Below are 16,362 nucleotides of genomic sequence, written 5' to 3'. Positions count from 1 at the left end.
AACCTCCCACAATACAGACATCTGCCCAGTGCACACAGTGAAGTTACAACAGAGACATAAGTAAAGTACTGGATCCCACTCATATGCAAACATCTCCCACAGTACACATGTTGTTTATAGAGATAGGGAAGGCTATGGCAATAAAGACCCACAGACAGTATATGAGCAACAGATACTTGCATCTGACAGGTAAACATATGGCCGTAGAGTGCAATACCTGACTGCTGTCCCTAGGGAATACAGAAGGCTATCCACAGTGTATTTGGCGTCTGCTTCCACAGTACAGTAGGCCACTGTGCCTGTGCAAAGTTAATGCATAGATATGCTCTCCCCCTTACTGATGGATAGTAACAGATGTACATACCTCTTCATCCATAATGATGTCAGCACACTATACATATGTCAGGAGCAGAAATTATACCCACTAATGTGAATAGCGTGCTCCGCTACTGTGTCTCTAGCAAGTATCATAACATAGTTAGGTAGGGGTTTGAATCCTGCAAGTGCTCAGTATGTGCGTGACTGTGTGTGGGGGAGTAGTATGTGCTATTCCATGTGTATGAGAAATGTCCCTTTTGGCAGCTATTACTACACAACACATGCTGCATATTCCACTGTCTAAACACTGATGATGTCAGCACCCTATAAGTACAGCAGGAGAAAGGAATCCCCCAATAATGCAAATAGCGCTCTCCGCTAATGGGTCTCTCACTAGTGTTATAACATAGTTAGGTAAGGGGTTTGAATCCTGCTACTCCCCCCTGTGTGTGGGGGAGTAGTGTGTGCAATTTCATGTGTATGAGAAATGTCCCTTTTGGCAACTATTACTACACAAAACATGCTGCATATTCCACTGTCTAAACACTGATGATGTCAGCACCCTATAAGTACAGCAGGAGAAAGCAATCCCCTCAGTAATGCAAATAGTGTGCTCTGCTAATGTGTCTCCCACTAGTGTCATAACATAGCTAGGTAGGGTTTTGAATCCTGCAAGTGCCCAGTGTGTGTGTGTGGAGGAGTAGTGTGTGCAATTCCATGGGCACATTCACACATGAACACATGCACACATGGGCACAAGCACACATGCACACATGCACACATGCACACATGGGCACATGCACACACCTCAGTATATGAAATATCAACCCACAGACACAAACACACCTGCAATCAAACACATAGCACTACTGCTTCAGCATATTATTACTATTAGTATACAGAGTAGTGAAGGTAATGGTATTACACACTCACCAGCATGGTTAGGCTGCCTTGCTGTTACACCAGAGGGACCTGCGGAAAAGAGACATTTATCGTCAGTGGGCACAACTGTGCCATTGATACTGTGGGCATGATACAGTTCAGTAGTGCAACAGTTAGCTTCCACAGGTGTACTGCAGATAATGAGGTTATCAGTAATGCACAATAATTACCAAGATTACAGCTACAAATCGAGGACACACCCCACACATGCATAACCTAACAGTGTACAGAATGGTCAACTATACACATGGCATGTTACCTGCATGCTCTGTGTCCTGCTGCTGTGTGGCTCCAGCCTCCATCATTACACATGTATGCTGTTGTTGTTGCTGCTGTGCTGGAGCCACAACACTCAGGAGTAGTCCCTCCAGTCTGGTGAGGGGGGGATGTCTAGCCACCCCACCACCTGTGGCAAGCTGCTGCCTGTGGATATCCGGCCGCTGACGGACATTTCTAATTAAATCACTGCAGTGATGGCGTACCTGCTCATATGTCCGGTTATGTGTGCCTATGTCATTTACCCGACGGACTAGGTCTTGCCACAGTGCAGCCCTCTCCTGCTGGTTCTGGCTGGTGCAGGAAAAGAGTACAGTGAAATCCCGCACCAGGCTCTGGTGTATCTCCTCCTCCTCTGCAGCAGAGTAGACTGGGTTCCGCTGGTGAACCATGGCCCTGAAAAGGAGAAGGGAAATATGTCAGCAATATCTTTCCGCAGACTATAGCACACATAATACACATAATACTTGACTGCAGTGATATAACTTAGGCACCATATATAGCATCTGTCTGTCTATTGGGGGATACACATGTACATGACCAGATATCAGTGCTCATCCGGCAGCTGTGCAACAGTACCTGGCACACTCCATACAACAGACTAGTATACTGCAGCAGTCAACGCACTGTTTCAGGTACAATACACAACCTCACACTGGGGGTTTGAATCAAGGTACTGTATGGGGAACATTATCAGCCCATGCACTGCACACAATGCATGTTACATATTTCACTGGTAATGCACACTACTCTTAATTGCCATAACCCTACCTACACCACAGTGACATACAGGGTAACACAGCACAACATATGGCAATGTAGTATGTGTTGATCGCAATACCCCACACACCTGTCTCTGGCCTCACACCAAGGACACACACTACCATGACAGACAGACAGTCATGGTGAGCAATCACACCAGTACACAACATGCATCCAGTCACTAGCACACTCATTCCACCTCACATATTCCATTTGCAATGTGTTCATGGGTGTGCATTGTGTTCTAGGTAGGTAGTGTGCTTTTGGCCCTGGGCCTACAGCAGCATAATGTTATGCTACCCTGCCCCTTGTGACACATGTGTTATGATCGTACCTGCTCCTTACAAACAGTTAAACAGGGTGACTCATATGGCATATTACCTATCAGCATAACATTCAGTAGGGGTATGTCTGACATCTACTCATGGGGAGCCTTGCTTCTTAATTCTGTGTGGTCTACTACAGGGTATGTCATATCTGTGGGTAGGGTCCCGTACCTCCACCATGTGCTCTATACTGCAGTGACAAGGACGACAGACATAGGTAATTTGTGTTGTGGATGTTGGAGATGTTACCATGGTTGGTAGACAACTGTCATGGGTGTGACCGAACTATGTATATCCAGCAGTGGTAACCTCTATGTAGGTAGTCTGTGTGCGCTCTGTGGTGTTTGAGTGCATTGACACAGTTACTTGCATATGTCTGTGTCTTTCACCATATCTGTAGCTATCATGGGAGGTACATACCATGTAGGACATTGTGGGGTGTGGAGGGGTACAGTGACCTACATGTCCATAGCTGACACACCATGTCCGCTGACACATTCCATGTACAGGTATTACAGGAGTAGTATGCCACTGTGTATATCGATGTGGACCCTATTGTACACTTGTTGACCCTGTTCCCCCCTGACACATGCAGTGGTGGGCAGGCATGTACATATGTGGTGGTTACTGGTGTCAGTGTTTTTGAATGGGGTATGGTATTCCAGTATCCACACTGGTGTTCACTCCATGCCTGTGACACCAGGCACCTGTAGCAAGACATCTGCACACATGTGCCTCACACAGTCTATATATGTATATATATGTGTATATATATGCATTGATATATTTATATCTGTATATGGATATATATCTGTTTGTATATATGTATATATAATATGTATATATAGATGTAGATATATACATATAGATGTGGGGAGAGAGGGGGAGAGAGTGAGAGAGAGAGAGAGAGAGACAGTGTGAGTGTGAGTGTGAGTGTGAGTGTGAGTGTGAGGGGGTGGGACAGAGAGTGAGAGATAGTCATATACAGACATATCTGTTGTCAGTCAGATCTATCTGTATATGTATAAGTCTCTACAGATATCTATATATGTATGTGTGTATTACATATATCTGTACGTACATATTCTACCAATCTCGATGTCTGTGCAGTAAGTGAGAACCTGGTTCAAGGCTCCTGAGAGCACACCAGCGGTACCAGGCTATACCCCGTATCATGCGTTTTGGCCCCAGGACTCGGGACAAAACAAAAGGAGGGGTGTGTCCATATTCATGGAGGACACACACACCTCCAGGTTAGTGGCAACACATGAAGCATCACAGACCATCCAGGTGCAGATAACCATAGGCAAACCTGCTATACAACTGGTAGCATGTTACAGACCACCCTCCCAATCTCAGGGACCACAGTCAGCCTTCCTGTAGACATTGGAGGATATGAATGTCCCACCACACACCATCATATTGGGATACTGCGAGTACCCTAACATACACTGGGTGCATTATTCTACCCCAAACACCCTAGCCCAAAGGTTCCCAGAATTCACTATGTCAAATGCAGTGGAACAGCTAGTCACCTCTCCCACAACAGGAGATAATATACTACACCTGATCATCACAAACATGGGGACAATGTGCTACACACTGGAAGTATACCCCTCACTAGTCACATCTGACCACAGACTAATCCCCCTGGATATACATATCCCACCTCCCCCACAACACAAAAGACTACAGTGGGAAACCTCTCACATGCTGACTTTACACGTCTTATAACTGAGTTGGTATCCTTAATGCCCACTGGGCCAGTGTAATCCACTTCCCACAATGCAGACACCTTCACATATGCTTCTACAGACATCTCCAAGAATGCATGGATCATGCAATCATAAATGAAACCATGACCCTCTCCACCAAGGGCAGGCGTCCTGTCTGGTGGACCCCAGCATTCAACAAATTGTATAACAACAGGCGGTAGCTACTGCACGGCAGAGCATACTTCCATAGAGCTATGGCATCTCTCATCAGCAGTAGTAGAAAGATGGCTTTTGTCGTACAAACATGCAAGGCCAACAATGAGAGGGACATCGCTATGGTCACTACAGATAACCACAAGGCCTTCCTCTGCTATGTTACACACCTGGGTGGGAACCCTCAGTTGTGTTCACAGTTAGTTCACAGTGACATACGCTACACTGAACACACAGATAATGCCAACAGTCTGGCAGACAGGTTCAGTGCAGGTTTCTCCCCTCCCTCATCCACACATGTGGAATTACTTATCCCAGCTGACTGTAACCTCCCTGTCATCTCAGATGTCCAGCTGGGAACCACTCTCAGTGGAGCTGTAAACACAGCATCAATGGGACCCAACGGTATTGCAGGTTGCATGCTACGTGAACTGCAAGAGGAGCTACACATGCACATTACATGCTATTCAGCCATAGCCTTACTACAGCATATGTACCTGGACACTGGCATACAGCAACAGTAGTCCCACTCCACACAGGAGGCACCTCTACAGACCCTGGTAACTACCACTCCATAAGCTTAACCAGCCTGGTCTGCAACACTATGGAAAGGATCATTATGGTACCCATACACAGAGACATTGGGGACTTAGACACTTGATCCCACCTGGTTTGGCTTTGTAGAGGGCAGATCCTGCCTTATGAACCTGGTTGACCTTTTCAAATCAGTCACTACAGCCATTGCTGAGGGCACAGCGGTCCATACAGCCTACCTGGACTTGCCTACAGCATTCGACACAATACCGCACTCTGCCATCATAGACATGATCAACAGCTGACATGTAAATCCATATGTCACATGATGGGTTGCAAACCAGCTAACGGATAGAAACCCTATAGTCAACCTCACTGGTGCCATGTCAGACTCAGAGCCAGTCACATGTGGTGTCCCACAGGGCTCTGTCCTGGGACTGCTCATGTTCGGCATATCATTCTCAGATGTGGAAGCAGACATGGGAGGGTAGTGGCTGACAATGTTCAAAGATGACTGCATACTAGGCGCCATAGGCGATACACCTGCTGACACATACATCCTACTGACAGGCCTCACAGACACCAACAACTGGTGCTGGAGTCATGGCCTGACACTGCATGCCACGTAATGTATACTCATACCCTTTTGGACGGACAAGGTACCTACATATTATCACATAGACAATAACCCACTGAGTACAGACAAAGTGATCGGAGACCTGGTGACACTGTGCAATGCTGACCTCTCATTTGACACCCACGTTGCCAAAGTGGTTGGATGGACTTCCTACCTTGCCCACTTTATCATGAAGGGATTCACATCCACACCAAAAGGGATCATTGTTCCCCTATACTCCTCCCTTATCAGGACCATGACTGTGTACTATGCCCCATTTCGTATGTACCTCACCTGGCACTTGCAACAGCTAGGAGGACCCCATGAGTACATCACCAGGAGGATCAAGGGTCTGCAACAACTGTCATATGCTGCCAGACTTACGTAACTCATGCTCTATTCCATAGCATACTGCCTACGTAGGGGTGATCTATGCCTGATGTAGTAGGCCATGTCCAATCTGATAGTGATGGACATGTTCCACCTCATACAATCCAAATCCATCAGAAGCACGACAGCTACGGATTTAAACCTCAGCACACATATGAATAGGACATACTGTAGGGACAGATCCATCACTAAGAGGCTTCCCATACTGTGGAACAGGATCCCAGTTCATGTTAGGCAGAGACCCTCACTGACATTGTTCAAGTGCATTCTTGACAAGTGGATGGGAGATCATAGGTTTACAGCAGGGGTCTTCTCTGTGTCACTACTAGACAGAGGCACAGTAAACTAATGCTATTATGTAGGGGGGTCTTCACTGTGTCACTACTATACAGAGGCACAAGTTTCTAAATCTATTCTATACACTGTCTGCAGATAGCCTAGTACTAAACTATGCCACTGTGAAACTATGTCTATGTATTTCTACATCCCTCTCTATCTATGTATACACATATGCATATTATATATATATATATATATATATATATATATATATATATATATATACATACATATCTCGATATACATATGTGTACACATGTTTTATATATATATATATATATATATATATATATATATATATATATATATATATACTCCTTTTTAGTTCCACATATGTATACACAGAGTAACGTACTGCTGAACACCCATTACTGTACAACCTACTTGTACATTGCACAACAACCTACATTGCTATGTGCACATAGCTACTGCCACATACATATGTATGTGGAGCCTTCAGTGACAGTTTCAGTATGTCCCCGTCCCTATGCACATCCTCATATACATAGATACAGACCAATAGCACATCTGGAGGGTTCTCAGTATGTCGAGTATTATAGTAGTACTTTACATTACCTGTTTTTGTTGCAGCTGTTTGTGTAGGCTTGCATTTGCTTGGCCTGCTGTCAGCCTCTTTGCTTTGTTGTTTCAGGTTTTTTTTTTTTCTTTCTTTCTTTCTTTCTTTCTTTCTTTCTTTCTTTCTTTCTTTCTTTCTGTCTTTCTTTCTTTTTTTCTTTTTTTTTGTTTTCTCTCTCTCTCTCTACCTCCAGCAGGTGCAATGACATTATTGCATGTGTGGACTGGGAGTACATGATGCTTTTGTAGGTATCTGCACATGTCCATGTGATGGCCTCTGCACCAATTGTTAGCCAGCATTTACTAATTGCATGCAGCCTGTTGTGTAGTGATTGCAGTTCTCACTGTGATTACAGGCCTGTGCTATAAAAAAGATCTGTTAGGTATGCGTAGCCCTTTCAGATTATCAGGGTGGGGACCATGCTGGTTTGCTGTGGACACTGTTCTGTGAGTGTAAGGGTTGGTATGTCTCTCATATTTCAGGCTGTGTTGTAGACACTGCAATGCATGTTGTTCTGTAAGCTGAGTATTCCTTCCTCCAGTGTCCTGTTCTCTGTGTGTATGTAAACTGACACCTACAACTAGTAATACTGTGTATATGGGTGTGTGTGCTTTCCTGTGGGGATTGTGGTGTAACTGGTATATAGCAGTGGCTCTTGCAATCTGTTGCTATGGCTTCAGTATTTGGCCTTTACATTCACTCCTTGTATGCCTGCTAGGTGTCTTTCCTGTAATGTGTTGCTATGACTTTCCTATTTTCCATTTACATTCACAGCTTGTAATACTTGCTAAATCTGTTTGGCCAGCAATTCCCTATGCGTTTGTTGTGGTAGGGTGTTACTGCATGCAGTATGGTCTGGCCATGGTGTGGGCCTTGACACTTACAGGGCTATTTGATCATGCTGCTGAGCAGGCATCAGATACTCTCCGGTGCATCTTTTATCAGCCTCATGGAATGGTACATAGCAGTGGGTTACTCCAGTGACATATTCTGATACTCTGCAGTTGTGACTGTGGGTTATTTCAAGCATATGTATTGACATGTTTTACCTTTAGTTATAACAATCCTTTCCAACAGTCTCACTTATGTCATGTTTCAGAATTTCAACAGGGATATATTTCACACATGTGTTTTACTCAGCTTCTGCAGCTGTACTTTTCAGCCTGCTGCAGGTTATGTACTATTATATTACAGGTGGGATATCTTTATTTCAGACTTGTTTCATTTTTATGTTTGGATTACAGGTTGCATCACACTTTTGTAATCAAGCAATACTTGCAAACTCTCTTACACTGTTACTTGCACATTTTATTAATTAGTGACTACACTGCACTCTTTTGCTAACTGTCATACTTATATATTTATTTACAGTTACAGGGAGAGAATTACTGACCTGCCTGGTGGCGCAACTGCACCAGCCTATCGCCATAGGCTCGACGGTTCGCAGAACGGACACCTGCAGCTGTAATATAAATGAAGTAATATTGGAATACACATCTCCATAATATCAGCTAGGTTAATTTCTTACATAAATAATTACATGTAACGTACTCAGTAGTGGGGCGTTGGGCATTTGCCGGGCCTCCTGGATCCAATGGTTCAGTTGGTCCTGCTTCCATCTCTTCAGGTCTGCATGGTGGTGACGGACCTGCTCACCAGTCCTTGGTATTCCTGTGGCACTGGTGAGATCATGTGCCAACCGGTCCCACGCCTCAGCCTTATATGCTCCCCATAGGACCTGGCCCTGCATGAGTTGGGCCTCATGATTATGGACGAGGAGCCAAACCATATATTTGGACTCCTCAATGCCCCACCTCTGTGCTCGGAAGCAACTACTCTCTCCTACACCTGACATCCTGGCTGCAAGTCGGTTCCACAATCGGTTATGCTGTGTATTCCCGCCTATGGGGCTTATATATGCTGTTTTTCCCGCACTTATCTGTGATTGGCCATTTTGGAATTGTATCAGCTTCACAAAACCTGCTTTGTCATGCTCCTCTTTCTATTCATTCCTATATATATGCTATTACTGCATTTCTAAGTGCAACTGTCATGGTTTAGTGGTTCAGTACTTTGACTATGGTGCATGGTATCCTGGGTTCAAACCTGGCCATTGCTTTTTATATTTTATGACTGTCTACACAGGCTAGGAGGTGTGTCTGTGTAAAGGCAGTTTTGATACAGCTTGCTCAACGTTGCCCGTCGGTTAGCTTGTTGGCGCGGTGCGCTGCTCCGCGCAAATGGATCACGCTGGTTTACACGTGGTTTGGCTGTCAGCACGCATATTACACTCAACTCAGCTACAGGCACACAGTGTCAGCATGTTAAAATGCTGCTCAACCCCGGGCACTCATTTTACACCTATTAAACTACTGCTCACCTATGGGTACTCATTTTACACCTGTTAAAACACTGTTCACCTACAAGCAGATATTCTCAACTTGTTAGACTGTAGCTCAGCTATAGGCACATCTGCCATTTTTTTTTTTTTATCTCACATTTTTTCAAAATACATGGGCCATTCCATTCCATTTTACAGAAAATATAATTTTATATATGTACATATATGTCAGGGACTTGTTTCGTGCTTATTTCACTAAAAATAAAAATTGATGTTATGGGGGCTCGAACCACGACTGCCTCCTCTTCAGCCGACGTCTCTACTGCTACGCTATTGCTTCTTGGCTTACTTTGCATATTTAGTTCTTATATGCTTTTCCACTGACTGCTAACTGTGGCTAAGCGTCGGGCACGCCCGCGCAAACGAGCGCACTCACGGTCAAACATCTTTACATCTTATAAAAAAAAATATAAGATGTTCATTTATACATTTTATGTTCATAGTCTGTGGGGGCATGTGTTGTGTTGTGTTTATTCACATTTACACGGACTCTGTTGTGGGGGTTTACTTTCGGGACTTTTACTCTTCAGGGAGCGTGTCTGTTTGCAGGGCTCGCCCTACGGACACGCCCCCTACTGTCCTACACGGACCGTGTTAGCCTTAGGTGTGATTCAGCATGCCCTCATGCATATGCATGACATGCTGACGTCACACCGTTTAACTGCAGCCTCCGTGTAAGCCTTGTAACTCTTACATGGAGGCTTTGTGAATCCTGCCCATAGATTAATTGTAATGATTGCAGAACACAAGAGACTAAGATTCATATAGAATGTCATCAGGATAAGACTCAACATCACAGACACTGAATGATACTGAAAACCCAAGCAAAGAAAGTTCTGGTAGAAATTATGGTGTCCAGAAAAGTACACAGAATGTCTAGCCATATTGCATGTTCATGTCTTTCTAATGTACTAAACCTATAGAAATGTGAAGTGTGAACAAAGGATGCTTTTACCTGTCTTTCACAAGTCAGCACAATCAGAACTAGTAGGGATTTATAGCCATATTTTTGAAATTTCAATATAAGTTAGTTGCAAACTCCAAGGTAAAAAAAAGTTTTCTTTAAAGAAATTCCAATTGGACTGGAGAATAACATTGCCTTCTTATATACCCTTCTGGAGAAGTGAACAGAGCTGTGCAATTTAGTTAAAACACTGGAACAGAAGAACATGAAGTCTTGTTGTCATTATCATGTGAAGATGAACATCTGTATTCTACATTCATGTATTCAAAACTATTTACCACATAAGAAGAGAACATTTTCTCCCAAAGGTCTGCTCAGTATGCTTTGATTATGTAGATAAACTAAGAATGGCCTGCTAAATGAAAAACTCCAAAGAAAACTATTCAAGAACTCTTACCTCTTCACTGATTAAAAACTACTCAATATATGAAAACAAATGTTTCACCATCTGACTGACATAGCCTGACATGCCTATCATATAATTTAACAGATGATGTTTGAGAAATTTGAGCTCTTTGAGATTGTTATCTAACGCAGTGAAAGTTGCACTTTTTGTTGGCCTATAGCATCAATTTTATTTATCCTAATTCAGTTTTCTGTCCTTTTAAGACAATTACTGCAGACTTGCGAAAAAGTCTATTAGCAGAGCAGAATAAAAACACATTTTTATCTTTCCTTCTAAACTATTGCTAAAATGAGAGCCTCCTCTTTTATCCTAGTGTTTAACAAAACAAGATACCCATTGATAGAGCAAAGATCATATACGGGAAATAAGGAATCAATCATATGAAAGTACAAATTTTGGAAACAAGAAAACTATAGCAATACAAAATGTCAGTGCTATAGATACATGTACATGATGCTGCCAGTATAATGACAAAACATGAACAGAATTTCATAGTGTTTTGAAAATGTCAACATTTTATTGAGAGCATCCTTCACTGTTTATACAAGTGTTCAAACAATGCCACCAGCCACATGCATGCTGTCAGAACAAAACTAAGTTATGGGGCAGTGCTGAAAGAAAGACTAAGGAAGCCTACAATTTCCTGGTCAACTGCATGTTGAGGATGTGGTCCTCTTCTTCTGATATTTCTTCCATCACCCTGACAATGTATTTTCACTGTGTTATTGGAGTCACAGGTTGTGGACAGAGGTTTGTTCATATTAGGATGTCCTAACAGGGTGAGGTGTGCATGCCTATTACTTTCCATGCATATTACTTAACTTTCAAAAATTACCCTAGTAATAAAAACAAGTCTAAATTAAATATATTTTAGAAATTGCTTTATCTTATTATCAGCTCTTCTTGCTCGGGCAATGAACTCGAATCAGTTTCAGAGAATAAAACCAATAATAACAAGATATTCTTAAACTGCATCAGAAAAATGAAAGTGAAAATTACGAATACAGCATATTATCAATAAGGAGTGAAGTAATCACTGGCTTTGTTTTTTTTATTTATTAGAACTTGTTAACCAGGTAAATTTATTTATTTATTTATTTATTTATTTATTTATTTATTTATTGACATTTGTTAACCAGGTTTGTCCAACTGGGCTTGTGGCCCATTTTCAGTGGAGACCCGAGGAGAAAAGCTCCAGTAATACATTTTAAAACAAGTACAATTTTAAACAATATTGATATAATAGCAGTTATAGCAAAATGATTCACATATGTTCGGATACATGCATAAAGTTAAAGTTGCATTAAAAAGAAGCTAAGTAACAATTTTACATTGATATAGTTCAATAGGTCAACAATTAACATTTTCTGTTTGTATAAAATTGTGCAAATGCATAGTAGACACATTGGAGAGAGAGGTGTAATGAGGTACTAAGTATGGTCCTTTTGAGGGTACATAAAGGGAAGGAAGACTAGGTAGGGTCATGGCAAGGGCAGGTTCTGGAATTCAGAAAATAAGCTTTTAGTTCATTTTTAAAGTGTGAGGTGTGGGAGATTGAACGTAAGTCAAGGGGAAGTTTGTTCCAAGCATGGGCAAGGGAGTGTTTGTAGAGTAGTTTGCCTACTGACCTTTTTGGGTGGTGGTAGATATCAAGTAATTGTTGGTTAGAAGTATGGAGGGTCCGGGATGAGATGTAGATGGAGACTAAGGAAGATAGAGATGGGCAGAAGGAGGGTTTATAAAGAAAAGAGTGTAGCATATGAAATTGATAAGACAGCAGAAACTGGGGAAGTTCAAGCCATTGAAGAGAGTTTAAAGAAATGCAGTGGTGGGAGTTGTATGGGGAGTTAGTAATGAATCTGGCTATTTTATAGTAATCTCTTGCAGTTTGTTTAGAGTAGAGGCCTGGATATTGGTAAGAACTGGGGCGGCGTATAAGTGGGAGGGGAGGAGGAGTGCCTGGCCCAGGGTAAGTCTAGATTCAGGGGTTAGGAATTTTTTGTTCTGATATAGCAGACCTAGTTTCTGGTTTGTTTTTTTTATACATTGGAGTATGTGTAGGTTGAACTTGAGTTCGTCATCGATAATGACCCCTAGGAGTTTTGTGTGGGTGTCAGGTTAGATATTTGCATTGTTAGAAGATGTAATAAAAAAGGAGGTTTTGTGATGAGAAAGAGAACAGGGAAGGAAAAGTAGGAGTTTGTTCTTTTTGGGATTTAGGATCAATAGGTTGTGAGAGAGCCATTGTTCAGTGGATAGTAGGGCCTGTTGGGTCAGGGAGTGTAGTTCAGGAATGTTATTTGAGATGGATATAAGTGTGGAGCCGTCAGCATACTGAATAAGGGAGGATTCTTTGCATGTCCAAATGATCTTGTCCAAAGACCATTCTTAGGCATTGCCTGCCCAAACACAGTAGCAATTTTAAAACAAAACATTTATAAAACAGATTACTTTCTGAGTTATATTTCAAACTAACATTTATATTCAGGTTAGATTATAGCCAAAATGTATACTTCAAGTACTACATTCATCTGCTTTTATATGAACCATCATTATCATCTTCATCAATCCCCTTTTAAGGTTTCAAATCAGTATTTGTCAGAATCACATAGAACCAGCATTTAACCACCAAGTGGACTGCATTCTGTACAAGGACACCATCACTAGCTGTGCTTTTGCATGGTTGTTGTTTACAGAAATAATTGAACTATATCTAAGGGTAAGAGGGTAGTGTGACAGCGGTGAGGTCTGTGGTGGGAGTGATAGATGCGTTTAAGGTGGAGGTGGGATTACATCAAGGATCAGCTCTGAGCACTTTCTTATTTGCAATGGTGATGGACAAGTTGACAGACGAGATCAGACAGGAGTCCCTGTGGACTATGATGTTTTCAGATGACAATGTGATCTGTAGTGAGAGTAGGGAACAGGTGGAGGAGACGCTGGGGAGGTGGAGATATGCTCTAGAGAGAAGACAGGACTAAGACAGAATATATGTGTGTGAATGAGAGGGAGGATAGAGGAATGGTGAGGATGCAGGGAGTAGAGGTGGCAAAGGTGAATGAGTTTAAGTACTTGGGATCAACAGTTCAGAGTAATGGTGAGTTTGGAAGAGAGGTGAAGAAGAGAGTACAGGCAGGATGGAGTGGGTGGAGAAGAGTGTCAGGAGTGATTTGTGATAGAGAAGTACCAGTAAGAGTGAAAGGGAAGGTCTGCAAGAGGGTAGTGAGACCAGCTATGTTATATGGGTTGGAGACAGTGGCATTGACAAAAAGGCAGGAGTCAGAGCTTGACGTGGCAGAGTTGAAGATGTTAAGATTTGCACTGGGTGTGATGAAGATGGACAGGATTAGGAATAAGTATATTAGAGGGTCAGCCCAGGTTGGAAGGTTTGGAGACAAAGCCAGAGAGGCAAGATTACATTGGTTTGGACATGTGCTGAGGAGGAATGCAGAGTATATTGGGAAAAATATGCTAAGGATGAAGCTGCCAGGTAACAGGAAAAGAGGAAGGCCTAAGATAAGGTTTATGGATGTGGTGAGAGAGGACATGCAGGTGGATGGTGTGACAGAGCAAGATGCAGAGGACAGGAAGAAATGGAAACAGTTGATCTACTGTGGCGACCCCTAATGGGAGCAGCCAAAAGAAGAAGATCTAAGGGTACCTAAACTATTAATTTACAGCATTTACATAGTTGTCTGTATATGTCATTATAGCTGTACTCTGTTAAGTATAATGTGATTTTTAGAAGGATCTCATACCACTAGTTCTCTAGATCTAGTCAATTTGTCTGTAACAATCATACTTAACATTCGCTAGTCAGGTATGCCTTTAAGAGCTAAAAAGAGTTTTCTAGCTTTTTGCATTTGCCTTTTTAGAGATTTCCTGGTACAGAGACATATTTGTAGAAGGTCTTTCTGTTTTCACTAAAGTATGTCTTTGTGACTATGCAAATAGAAAAAAAAATGAAAGAGAAAAAGCAACTAAGCTGATACAAAGTAGCAACTAATTTCATTTTATTTCTTTACTTTGTTCTTTGTAGCTATATAGTATCTTAACTTGTTAATTTAAACTGCAAACTTCTGATAAGTAAACTGATTTTTAAAGGTACAATAACTTTCACTTAGTAGATTGTTAGGCACAGTATTTATTAAGAAATATACATTTTCTCATCTGGTAGTCTTTTGGTTTTCAGTTTCATGTCACAGTGGTCTTCTCTCTTATATAATAAATGAAGAAATCCCAAGTATTTTATTCTCGGCACTTCCAGTTGTAACAATAATTTGTTGGAAATGTTGACAGATTTGTGGTAGACAATATTCAAGGCATGGAATGAGGTCATTTTTTTGTCGCTTAATGGTTGAGCTTCAGCAGTAAGCAGGTGGGAGATTCTATATAATACTTTTCTGTTTTAGAGTTTCATCACCCTGCTATTCTACATGTCTGTCAAAGCATAACTTATCTAGTATAATGCCTAGATACCTTTGCATTTCATTTGAGGATATGGATATTCCTTCTGGAGCCTTAATGTTTAGAAGCTGATGTTCTATGAATCTCTTTTCATAGGTTCATAGGTTCATAGGTTCATACTAGGCTATCTGCCCTAGGGCACTTATAAGCCTAGCCAGAGTGTGTTTGTCTTTCGACACCCATTTTAAATTAATTTTGCTATGCCCTTTTTCGAGGTTAGTATACTGTGCCTCTGTCTAACAGTGACACAGAAGTGATACCCGGGGTAAACCTACGATCTCCCATCCACTCATCAAGATTCCTCTTGAAGAGAGTCAATGAGGGACACTACCTAACCTGGACTGGGATTTTATTCCAGAGTGAAGGGAGCCTCTGGGTTATGAATCTGTCCCTCCAGCATGTCCTATTTATTTCAGTGCTGAGGTTCAAGTCTCTCGAGCGCGTAGCTCAATGGGATTTGGATTTTCTGAGGTGCAGCATGTCCATTAATTCCAGTTTGGACATGGCTTTATACGTCAGGCACAGATCGCCTCTGAGCAGGTGGTATGCCACTGAGTAGAGCTGGAGTTTCTTTAACCGGGCAGCATATGTCATCTGTTTGAGCCCTTTGATCCTCTTGGTGAGGTACTTTTGGGGTCTTTCCAGTTGCTGCAGGTGTCTGGTAAGGTACATCCCAAAAGGGGCATTGTACTCAATTATGGGCCTGATGAGGGATGAGTAAAGAGGCACGATGACCTCCCCTGATCTAGATGCGAATTCCTTCATGATTAGGTGGGCTATATAAAATGTTTTTCTAACCACATTGGCCACATGGTTGTCAAATGAGAGATTGCTATCAACTTGGGTCCCCAGGTCCCTAATTACTTCTTCTGTACTTAATGGATTACCACCTATGTGGTAATTTGTGGGCACTTTGTTTTTGCCAAAGGGGATGACTATACACTTTTTGGCATTTAGCTTGAGGCCATGGCTCTGGCACCAGTTGTCTGTTTCTATGAGGCCCTTTTGGAGGATGCTTGTGTCGGCTGGAGAGTCGATTATGGCGCCGAGTTTGCAGTCATCTGCGAACTTGGTCAGCCACAGTCCTTCCGTGTTGGCCTGTACCTCCAAGAAATA

This window comes from Protopterus annectens, chromosome 3.part0 (genome assembly GCF_019279795.1).
Source record: "Protopterus annectens isolate FY-2018-M chromosome 3.part0, PAN1.0, whole genome shotgun sequence".
In the NCBI taxonomy this organism is placed as follows: domain Eukaryota; kingdom Metazoa; phylum Chordata; order Ceratodontiformes; family Protopteridae; genus Protopterus; species Protopterus annectens.
The sequence above is the reverse complement of the archived record's forward strand: the minus strand, read 5'-3'. Positions refer to the sequence as shown.